Source organism: Microcebus murinus, chromosome 26, assembly GCF_040939455.1.
Source record: "Microcebus murinus isolate Inina chromosome 26, M.murinus_Inina_mat1.0, whole genome shotgun sequence".
Lineage (NCBI taxonomy): Eukaryota > Metazoa > Chordata > Mammalia > Primates > Cheirogaleidae > Microcebus > Microcebus murinus.
The window spans coordinates 293,828-305,224 of NC_134129.1; the positions used below are offsets into that span (position 1 = coordinate 293,828).

At 41.4% G+C, this 11,397-nt stretch overlaps 1 non-coding gene across 1 annotated transcript; it reads right to left on the reverse strand.

Moving 5' to 3' along the window:
- Positions 1-10,989: 10,989 nt before the first annotated feature.
- On the reverse strand, positions 10,990-11,094 carry LOC142864755 (U6 spliceosomal RNA). Its single transcript, XR_012915102.1, has one exon. It is a non-coding gene; the product is annotated as a U6 spliceosomal RNA (small nuclear RNA).
- Between the last annotated feature and the right edge of the window lie 303 nt (positions 11,095-11,397).

An 11,397-nucleotide genomic window follows, 5' to 3' on the forward strand; every position in this document is an offset into this window, starting at 1 on the left:
TACATCTTCTACCTGCTGACAAGAGGTACCATTAGGCTCAATTGAATGATAATACTTGACATTTATATAACACTGATAGTTTTAAAATGGCAGATCTGAGACCTATGCAGGTTATTCTGACAGGGAAGTGAGGGGGAATTGAGTGTTCTTTCCATTACGTCACAGCTGTCGGTTTGGTTCATCTAAAACAAATCTGATCACGGTTTATATCGCTTCCCAGTTTAAGTAAAACTTTTCTGTGGCTGGCCAGCTCTGAAGTGGGTTTCTGGTCTCTGCCTACCTCTCCAGCTGCAACCCCATGCCAACATCCCCATGACACACACAGACACATGTGGTTTCTCTCCTCGGTGGCTTTGTGCAGCCTGTCCCTTCTGTTTGAAATATCTTGTAACACATCACCTCGGTAACTTTTTTTGAGACAGTGTCTCATTCTGTTGCCCAGGCTGGAGTGCCATGGCGTCAGCCTAGCTCACAGCAACCTCACACTCTTGGGCTCAGGCGATTCTCCTGCCTCAGCCTCCCAAGTAGCTGGGACTACAGACATGTGCCACCGTGCCCGGCTAATTTTTTCTATGTATTTTTAGTTGGCCAATTAATTTCATTCTATATTTAGTGGAGAAGGGGTTTTATTCTTGCTCAGGCTGGTTTTGAACTCCTGACCTTGAGCAATCCGCCTGCCTCAGCCTCCCAGAGTGCTAGGATTACAGGTGTGAGCCACCAGCTTGGAATTTTTTTTTTTTTAAGATTTCATCTCAGGCTTTACTTGTGTGAAGACTCCCTCCTCACTTCCCAGGTTGAGTTGTGGCCACCTCTTCCTGGCTTTGTGTAGTACCCAGGAGTTATATCTGGTTTCATTTGTTTTAAACAGTTGTGAGGCCGGGCGCGGTGGCTCACGCTTGTAATCCTAGGTCTCTGGGAGGCCGAAGTGGGCGGATCTTTTGAGCTCAGGAGTTCGAAACCAACCTGAGCAAGAGCGAGACCCCACCTCTACTATAAATAGAAATAAATTAATTGGTCAACTAATATATATGGAAAAAATTAGCCAGGCATGGTGGCACATGCCTGTAGTCCCAGCTACTTGGGAGGATGAGGCAGGAGGATTGCTTGAGCCCAGGAGTTTGAGGTTGCTGTGAGCTAGGCCACGGCACTCACTCTAGCCTGGGCAACAAAGTGAGACTCTGTCTCAAAAAAAAAAAAAAAAAAAGAAAACATAAACAGTTTTGAGATATAATTCACATACCGTACAATTCGCCAACCTATACTAGACAATTCAATTGTTTTTAATATATTCACAGAGCTGTGCAACCATTGCCACAATGTATCTGTTTTTCCCACCAGTCTAAACATTTTGTGGACAGAAATCATGTCTTACTCATTTTTGTAACCTCAGCACATACTACAGTACCAGGCCTAAAAAGACCCTCGATACATGTTTGTTGAATAAATGAATGTATGTATGCATGAATTAGTGACTCCATTAGAATGGCAAGCCTGTGAAATTCATTTGCTTCCATGAAGTTATCCATGGAAAAATGGACTGGATCAAAATAGGTATTTCCCAGATGCTTTATTTCATGTTTATATGCAGTACTTATCTACATGAAGATTAAGATTTCTAATTTATTACCTTATCTTGTTAATACCTAAGCAGTTACTATAAAGGTTCCATAACCATTTGTGACTGTTATGCAAAAAACTCAAAGAACTCAAAGAATCCACCTTTATAACTTACTTTCTCTTTGTGTCTCCTTCCCTCCCATTTTCCCTTCTTTTCACAAATATGTGAGTGCCTGCCATGTATAAAGCAGTGTAACTGGCTATGCATAGATGAAAAAAACTAATTCAATTTGAGAGTAAATGCCAGAATTGGAGCAAGTTCACCTAGTCCATTTCAGACAAAACAAACACCCAGATTAGAGGTGCTGGTCCTTAAATTCTACAACCCTTCCCTTTCCACAGCTGGGATCAGTTGGCCCTCATCTGTGGACTCTTTTATGTCTCCTGTTCTAACAGGAGGATTTAAATATCCAATATTGGGACTCAGAGTAACATGTACTATGTTTACAGTAATAGCCTCAGTAAAGCAATGTCATGTATAGGTACAGCTTACCTGATTGCCCTCTCTGAACACCAGAACTTTCGGGCATTAATCAGGTGGGTCCAGAATCCAGTCATGTTTAACAATACATAAAGAGATTCTTTAGCTTGAGATGTTATAACAACTACAAAAGGATTTTATAAAAACTACAAAAGCCCATAATTTGAAATGGGAACTCCAAACCTCTAAATATTTAATACATAATGAGTTTCTCCTCACTGAAGAGAGGCAACAGAGCATTTTGTTTAAGCATCTGTACACTTGAGCCAAACCGCCTGGCTTTGAATCCCAGTGTTATCACTTACTAGTTGCATGACTTTGAGGCAAACTTCTACTAATATACCTCTCTGGGCCTTGGTTTTCCCATCTGAGATATGGTGCTAATAATGAAACACTTTACTGAGGTACTTACTAAAGTACCTGGCACAGAGTAAGCACTCAATAACGATTAAATGCATTATAAAACTGGTGAGAGCTCTGAACCACAAAGGCAAAATGAATAGGCTGTTCTAGTACCCCTTCTTCCAATACCTGCCTATTTCTTAATATGATCCATGTTGTTTGCATTGTTGTCTGTGCCAGAATGTCACTTTCTTTGTATCAGAACTTTTATTAGTATTTGCAGAATGCACTTTCTCAAAGTTCACTTTAAAATGCAACCTTTTGTATTTTATACTCTCCAGGAGTCTTGGCAAAATGCCAGCTTCTGGCTTGCTTGGCTAATTCCCTGGGAAAAATTTCTAAATATTTGCCTAGCCCTATAGTTCTCTTGATCTGTGTTCTCTGCCTTCTTCAGCCATCTTCCAGTTGAGCTGGAAACTTCTTTCCCATTTAGGGATCAAGTTGAAAATGGGTTCTCTTATTGGACAAAAACAAAGTACTCCAAGACATTTCCTAGTTCAGTAATATGCATCAGAATCACTCAGAAAGCTTGTTAAACTCAGACTGGGCGGCCCCAGCCCCAGAGTTTATGATCCAGTAGGGCTGGAGCAAGAGCCTGTGGGTTTGCATTTATAAGTTCTCAGGTGACGCTCATATACTGGCCCAGAGACCATACTTCAGAAACCACTTTCTGCAGAAGACCAAGAAACATTTGTATCTGTACTTAATATTAACTTGGTAGTTGTTATTTTGTTTAACAATTTAATGGTCAATAAAATATAGGTTATAAAATTTCCTCATGTGCCATGTCCCTAGAGCTAGAAGCTACCCACCCTGATCTTTTCCTCCTCTACACAGAAACTTCTATTCCATGCCTGGGTTTCAGCTCCAAAACTATCTAGCTGTCCAATGCCAGTCTGTCTGCCTATCTGGATTTTAAGTATTGCCAACTCCTAGATTCTCTTCGCCCCTTGTGCTTACTTCAGAATTAGATTCTTTTTTCATAAAGAAATGACTATCTAAAATAGTTGTTTTTAGTCACGAAGTTGAAAGTTTGTGAGTGACAGACTGGAACTCATTTTGTCTTGTCCCCCATATATGGCAGCCTCTCTCTCCAAAAACCCCTAGGAGAATATTTTAATTGCAGATTGAATTAGGAGATTTAGAACCATCCAGTGGTATGATGATAAAAGTTTAACAACTGGTTCTTCAGTACACAAGAAATGAACTTGTGCCATTTGCCAATTTCCATGGTATAAATACTCCCACAATACCTGATTTCAGGCCACCAAAGACAAAATCAACCAACTCAAAATTTCTGGCAATTTGTCATTTGGTTCTCACATGGCTACAAAATACCACTAGAAGTTTTCTACTAATATTAAAAGTCATTAGTAGCATTTAGGAGACCTAAACCAAACCAATTCATCCTAGAGCCACACTTCTCAAACTTCAGTGTAAATGCAAATCACCTGGAAATTTTATTATAATGTAGACTCTGATTTGGTAGGTCTGGCACAGATCCTGATTTCTAACAGTGTCATAAGTGATGTTGATGCTGCTGGTCCATGGACCACGCTTTGAATAGCAAGGTCCTACAACATTTTCAAGAGCAAAACCCACATTTCTACTGTTGATCCCAAACCAGAACCTTTTAAATAGGCTCTTTTTTCTAATACAATGAATAAGCTTGAATGGATTTCTAAATTTCTGGGTATAAACTCCATGGCCTCCATCTTTCAGTGGAGATACTAAAAATATCAATAACTTCCTGCCCCATCCCCATCTGATCTGGTGAAATTTCCCCTCTCACACAAAATCTCCCAGCCCCAATTCTTTGGATCAGTGGAAACCATCTGACCCAAGGAAAGTCCATCCATACTGTGGCCAGTGACCCATCCTGAAAAGAAAGGCCAGACCAATCATTCTTCTCACAAAACTGGGAAAACTGAAGGTGAAACTTGTAGGTGGGAGAATTCAAGCTCTAAGGTCATAGAGTAGACCTGAGGCTAGAGAAGCCTTAAGAGGCAAGCTGAAACTAGCAGGAAACAGAAAGGATGAGTGAATAAAGTTACATGAAGCCAATCACTTGCAAGTATAGAATGGAGTGAGGAAGTCAAGAAAAGCAGAGATAACATGAGGAAGAAAGAGATCAAGCAGCCTTTGAGAGGAGGATAGCAAATGCTGCCTCAGCTGCTGTTACGGTTTCCAACAGGCCAGAGGTATCGTCGTCGCTCTCCCTGTGTTCTTACAAGATCCCTATCTACCATATCTATCTCTACAGTAACCCCTGTTTCCTTAAGCTAGCACTGGTGAATTTGAATTTCTATATCTTCTTTTAAGAAACTAATTAAAACCGTGGGACACTAGTTATTCTACTCATAATGCATGATTTGGGGCCGGGCGCCGTGGCTCACGCCTGTAATCCTAGCACTCTGGGAAGCTAAGGAGGGTGGGTCATTTGAGCTCAGGAGTTAGAGACCTGCCTGAGCAAGAGCGAGATCCCTTCTCTACTAAAACCAGAAAGAAATTACTTGAACAGCTAAAAATATATATAGAAAAAAATTAGCCGGGCATGGTGGCGCATGCCTGTAGTCCCATCTACTCCCGAGGCTGAGGCGGGAGGATCGCTCGAGCCCAGGAGTTTGAGGTTGCTGTGAGCGAGGCTGAGCTAGGGCTCTGTAGCCCGGGCAACACAGTGAGACTCTGTCTCAAAAAAAAAAAAAAAAGGCCGGGCGCGGTGGCTCACGCCTGTAATCCTAGCACTCTAGAAGGCGGAGGCGGGCGGACTGCTCGAGGTCAGGAGTTCAAAACCAGCCTGAGCAAGAGTGAGACCTGTCTCTACTATAAATAGTAATCCTCCTGCCTCAGCCTCCCGAGTAGCTGGGACTACAGGCAGGCACTACCATGCCCAGCTAATTTTTTCTATATATTTTTAGTTGACCAATTAATTTCTTTCTATTTATAGTAGAGAGGGGGTCTCACTCTTGCTCAGGCTGGTCTCGAACTCCGACCTCGAGAGATCCTCCCGCCTCTACCTCTCAGAGTACTATAATTACAGGTGTGAGCCACCGTGCCCAGCCTGTATTAACTTCTTTGGCAAATCTAATGGCTTTATTTATTACTTTGTGATTCCTCTGTTTGCCATCAATACTTCTTGATTTATGACAAAAAACATATCACAAATATCCCAAATTTTTGTTTTTTGGTTGTTTTTTTTTGTTGTTTTTTTTTGAGATAGAGTCTCACTCTGTTGCCCTGGCTAGAGTGCCGTGGTGTCAGCTTAGCTCACAGCAACCTCAAACTCCTGGGCTCAAGCGATCCTCCTGCCTCAGCCTCCTGAGTAGCTGGGACTACAGGCATGTGCCACCATGCCCGGCTAATTTTCTCTCTATTTATTTTTAGTTGGCCAATTAATTTCTTTCTATTTTTAGTAGAGATGGGGTCTTGCTCTTGCTTGGGCTGGTTTTCGAACTCCTGACCTTGAGCCATCCACCCGCCTCGGCCTCCCAGAATGCTAGGATTACAGGCGTGAGCCACCTCACCCGGCCCCAAAGTTTGAACTAAACTAAAAGCCAAGGAGGTTCTTTTTGATGAACATTTTGCTTTAAGATTTCTATATTCAGAAAAGGACTGTCCAATACAAATATAATGCAAGCCACATATGCATTTTTTCATTTTCTAGTAGCTATGTTAGAAAAGTAAAAGGAAAGAATTACAATTAATTATAATAGTTTATTTAACTCAATGTATCTATAATATTATCAGCTCAACATGTAATCAATATAAAAAATGACTTAGGGAGCCAGATGGAGTGGCGTGAGCCTATAGTCCCAACTGCTTGGGAGGCTAAGGCAGGAGCACCACTTGAGCTCAAGTTTGAGACCAGCCTGAGCAACACAGGAAGAACTTGTCTCTAAAAAGAAAAATAAAACAAAAAAATGGAAATATGAAAAAATTACTTAGATATTTTCCAGTCTTTTTTGAATACTTAATGTATTCAAAATTTGTTGTGTATGTTATACTTGGAGCACATCACAATTATATCTAACTACATTTCAGATGCTCAGTGGCCACATATGGCTACCATATTGGATTGGGGCAATTTTATTGTTTTTTTTTTTTTTTTTAGACAGAGTCTCCCTGCCTCCCTCTGTTGCTCAGGCTAGAGTGCTGTGGCGTCAGCCTAGCTAACAGCAACCTCCAACTCCTGGGCTCAAGGGATCCCCCTGCCGCAGCCTCCCGAGTAGCTGGGACTACAGGCATGCGCCACCACGCCCAGCTAATTTTTTCTATATACTTTTAGTTGGCCAATTAATTTCTTTCTATTTTTAGTAGAGACAGGTCTCGGTCTTGCTCAGGCTGGTTTCGAACTCCTGACCTTGAGCAATCCTCCTGCCTCGGCTTCCCAGAGAGCTAGGATTACAGGCGTGAGCCACCGCGCCCGGCCTGGATGGGGCAATTTTAGAATAAGAATAAATAGCTAATGCTTCTTGAACACTTACTGTGTGCCAGGCATTTTTATAAAGTGCTTATATATTTTAACTCTTTCAATCTTCATCCAGCCCTATGAGATAGGCACTACAATTACTCTCATTTCACAGGTGAAGGAACAGTCACTGAAAAGTTAAGTAACTTGCCATGTTAGTAATTAGTTGAGTTGGGATTTGAACCCCGGGTGCCTGGCTGCAGTGTCTATGTTCTTCATCATTATTATACATGCATCACACACATATTTTAATATGTTGGACACTGTGCTAATCACTTTGCATATATTATTATGCTTAATTCCAACTTTATAGGTGAAGAAACTGAAGCTCCAAGAAATTAGTGACCTGTCAAGTTCACAAGCTAGTGTTAGATCTAACATCAGGGCCAATGCATCTAACCACTGCACCCTTTCCTGCTTCACTGCTACCCTAAAACGCAGGTGTTCATATATACATATATGTATATATATACCCATGACTCAATATTTTTGATGCTGATGTTCTAAATTAGAGACTGACTAGATAATATCAGAGTGTGTGGGAGAAAAATACATAACATGTAAGTATATATACAGTATTTTTTGATCTTCAAAGCCATGCATATAAATCACAAACACCAACAAAACACTAATTAGAGTTACTTTTTTTTTTTAATTTTTTTTTTTTTTGAGGCGGAGTCTCACTTTGTTGCCCAGGCTAGAGTAAGTGCCATGGCGGCAGCCTAGCTCACAGCAACCTCAAACTCCTGGGCTCAAGTTGATCCTCCTGCCTCAGCCTCCCGAGTAGCTGGGACTACAGGCATGCGCCACCATGCCTGGCTAAGTTTTTCTATATATATTAGTTGGCCAATTCATTTCTTTCTATTTATAGTAGAGACGGGGGTCTCGCTCTTGCTCAGGCTGGTTTTGAACTCCTGACCTCGAGCAATCCTCCTGCCTCGGCCTCCCAGAGTGCTAGGATTACAGGCGGGAGCCACCATGCCTGGCCTAGAGTTACTTTTTTTTTTTATCTATAATGCATGAGGAGGTAAAACTTGTTTGAAATATTTATCTAAAATGTGGAAATATGCATTTTTTTAAAACTTTGCAGGCCTGAGAAAAGTAACAATACCAGCAAAGCAATCCTTGGGAAGATGTCTTGTTTTTATAGAGACTGTGTATGTCTCACAAGGGGAGGCAGTAAGCAATTAAAAGGATGTGACACTCTTCCTCTCTTTTGTACTGTGTGGCTTTATTGTTCTGTAGACTTAGAAATGAACTACATCTTTTGTTGTTACATTCCTTTCAGGTCCTGTCTTTTTTCTAGATTAGGTCAAACTGAGTCTGAGTTCCAGCCTTGGAGATTGATAAACTCTTTCTCTACCTGTAGTCGTCTCTTTTTTACTGCTTTAGGAAGTAAGCACAGGGTTTTTAGAGAAACTTGGGAATTATTTCTTAGTCATTTTTATCTGGAAAATATTGAGTTCAAAGACTCTAATATTCACCTGTGCACAGTACCATTGCATCTTTGTCTAAACTACTTTACTCCATCTACTGATTTTTCTGTTATTGGTGCTGGGTTAGCATTTTTCTTTTTCTCATGGCTATTCAGTGGTAGATATAGAGCAGTGCTGTTGCAGAATGGGGTAGAGGTGGGGCAGGGGAGTGGAAGGAGAATAGCGAGAAAAGAGACTCAGAGTAGAAGGGCCTTTAATAATCAGGAAGCCAGAGGTTCCGGTTAGGCTTTCCTGACATGGTCAACCCCAGCAAGTTATGTTCCTGCTCAGTGCCTTAGTTTTTCCATCAAAAAATAGGGATGACACTATTTTTGTGGCATATGATTCTCCATGCAGTTCCTCAGCTTCAGTGACATCTTGATAATTAATTCTAAACAACTATGAGTGATTGTTAAGGGTTAATGTAATAGATAGATAAAAGATGCTTTTTTAGCTCCTGTAGGAGAGATGATGGTGTTCTATGCCCTAGCAAAAAACAGATCAGGCCGGGCGAGGTGGGTCGTACCTGTAATCCTAGCACTCTGGGAGGCCGAGGCGGGAGGACTGCTCGAGGTCAAGAGCTCAAAACCAGCCTGAGCAAGAGTGAGACCCATCTATACTATAAAAGAAAGAAATTAATTGGCCAACTAATATATATAGAAAAAATAAGCCGGGCATGGTGGCACATGCCTGTAGTCCCAGCTACCCGGGAGGCTGAGGCAGGAGGATTCCTTGAGCCCAGGAGTGTGAAGTTGCTGTGAGCTAGGCTGACGCCACGGCACTCACTCAAGCCTGGGTAACAAAGCGAGACTCTGTCTCAAAAAAACAAACAAACAAACAAAAAACCAAAGGACTACACTGCGATCCAAGGAAAGGAAGAAATATAATTTGCATCCTGAGCCATCAGGAGAAATGGATCATATTTAGAAAAATAACCCCAGATATCACCAAAGGTCAAAGGAAAATAATAATGATTGGGCAGAGGGGTATGAGTAGAAGAATTACTAAATAAAATACCTTTAAACTGTAATAATGTAGGCTTTAAAATATGTACTGGTAATTTCTTATCTTTCCTTGGTTTGTACTGTCAAAAATGGTAAATGAAGGTATCTTCATGAAAACGCAAGAATACACCGCTCTCCTGAACCCACCCTAGAAGGAAAGCTACAGAAGGTTAAGAAGAGTAAGATGCCCTGATTCTCAAGCCTCTGCTACAGAAAAGGCCAGAAGTCTTCCGTGGTTGACAGTGAGGGTGGGGATATTTTGCAGTGTTACCACAACTCATCACGTATACAGCACACAGAAAGAATCCAGGAGGTAGCAGCTGTTTAATAGGAAGTCTCCGCTGAATGCAAACCATGTACACCTTGAGATATGTTGGGCATATAGATTGTCCTGACATCCCAAGGAGTCTTCGAATAACTCTGGGAAGCAGTTCATCCTGAGGAAGTAAGATCATTTGAAGGGCACAGGATAAGTATGAAAAAGAAGATAATTCTGATTGTGTTGCTCAGAGCCCTGCTTCTACCTTTCAAGGATGAATGTTAGAACCCTGCCAGGGGAGGCAATAGAGAAATATGTAAAAAAAGCCATTTCACTTGAAACTGTGAGCTCAGGACTTCTTGTTTATGGAAACCAGGTAACAAAAAGCATCTGAGAGAAATTCTTGAATTTGGCATGCTGCAGCCTGAGATACACTTAGGACAGCGACAGCTTCGATGGCTTTGGCAGCTTCCTACAGACAGAAGGTAACAAAAAGCAGAAGAGGACAAAGAGGGCTTCTGCCGTGCAGCACCAAATGTGTTTGGGAGCGCTTGCTGAGACACTCCCTTAGGACAGCCATCAGGAGTGAGAGAGACTTGGAAGGCGAGGTATAGAGCCAGTAATTATTGGTGGGGTTCCAAAGGCAGAGAAATACAAGGATCCTGGTTCCACTTGGTCTGGGAAACACCGGCTGCACAGCAAGAGCCATCTGAGAGTCATACAAACAAGTATAATTATGTTTTGTGTTTTTTGAGGGCTTTTATTTATTTTTTTTTTGGGGGGGGGGAACAGTCTCGCTTTGTTCCCCGGGCTAGAGTGCCGTGGCATCAGCCTAGCTCACAGCAAACTCAAACTCCTGGGCTCAAGTGATCCTCCTGCTTCAGCCCCCCGAGTAGCTGGGACTACAGGCACAGGCCAACACCTGGCTTATTTGTTCTATTTTTAGTAGAAACAGGGAGGAGGGGCTGGGAGGGTCCCCTGTTGCTCAGGCTGGTCTCAAACTCCTGACCTCAAGCGAGATTCTCCTGCCTTGACCTCTCAGAGTGCTAGGATTATAGGTGTGAGCCACTGCGCCTGGCCTGATTATGTTTTTAATACTGATGTTGCCTGTTATGAAGCTTAATAGGTCTTATTCAATGTTTAATTTTCCTAAATTTGCTTTGACCAGGATTACCAGGGTTTTTTCCTTGTATTTTTAAAAATAAAATATCTAATTCCAGGCTATGAATTAAGATGTGACACACGGTACCCTAAATCTTTTTTTTTTTTTTTTCTTTTTTTTTAAATATATGGAACGCTTCACGAATTTGCGTGTCATCCTTGCGCAGGGGCCATGCTAATCTTCTCTGTATCGTTCCAATTTTAGTATATGTGCTGCCGAAGCGAGCTAAATCTTAACTTTCTATTAATTGAGTTAATATAAAATCCTTGTCTACTTTGATAAATCTCATCAAGTTACCCATGACTGTTTACCTTATCCCTTCCTCCATGAGAATAAACATCTTTCATAAGCTAAAGGAAGGCAATATCAGGATTCTTTGCAAAATCCAAATAAATGATATTGACTGAAACTGCTTTGTCATTTATGCACCTCTTTTAAATAATTTAATAGGTTAGAAGGTAACTATTTTTACAGGACTGTTATGTCCTTATCATGTTGCCGTAAGTTCACCTACTTCATTATCTTTACT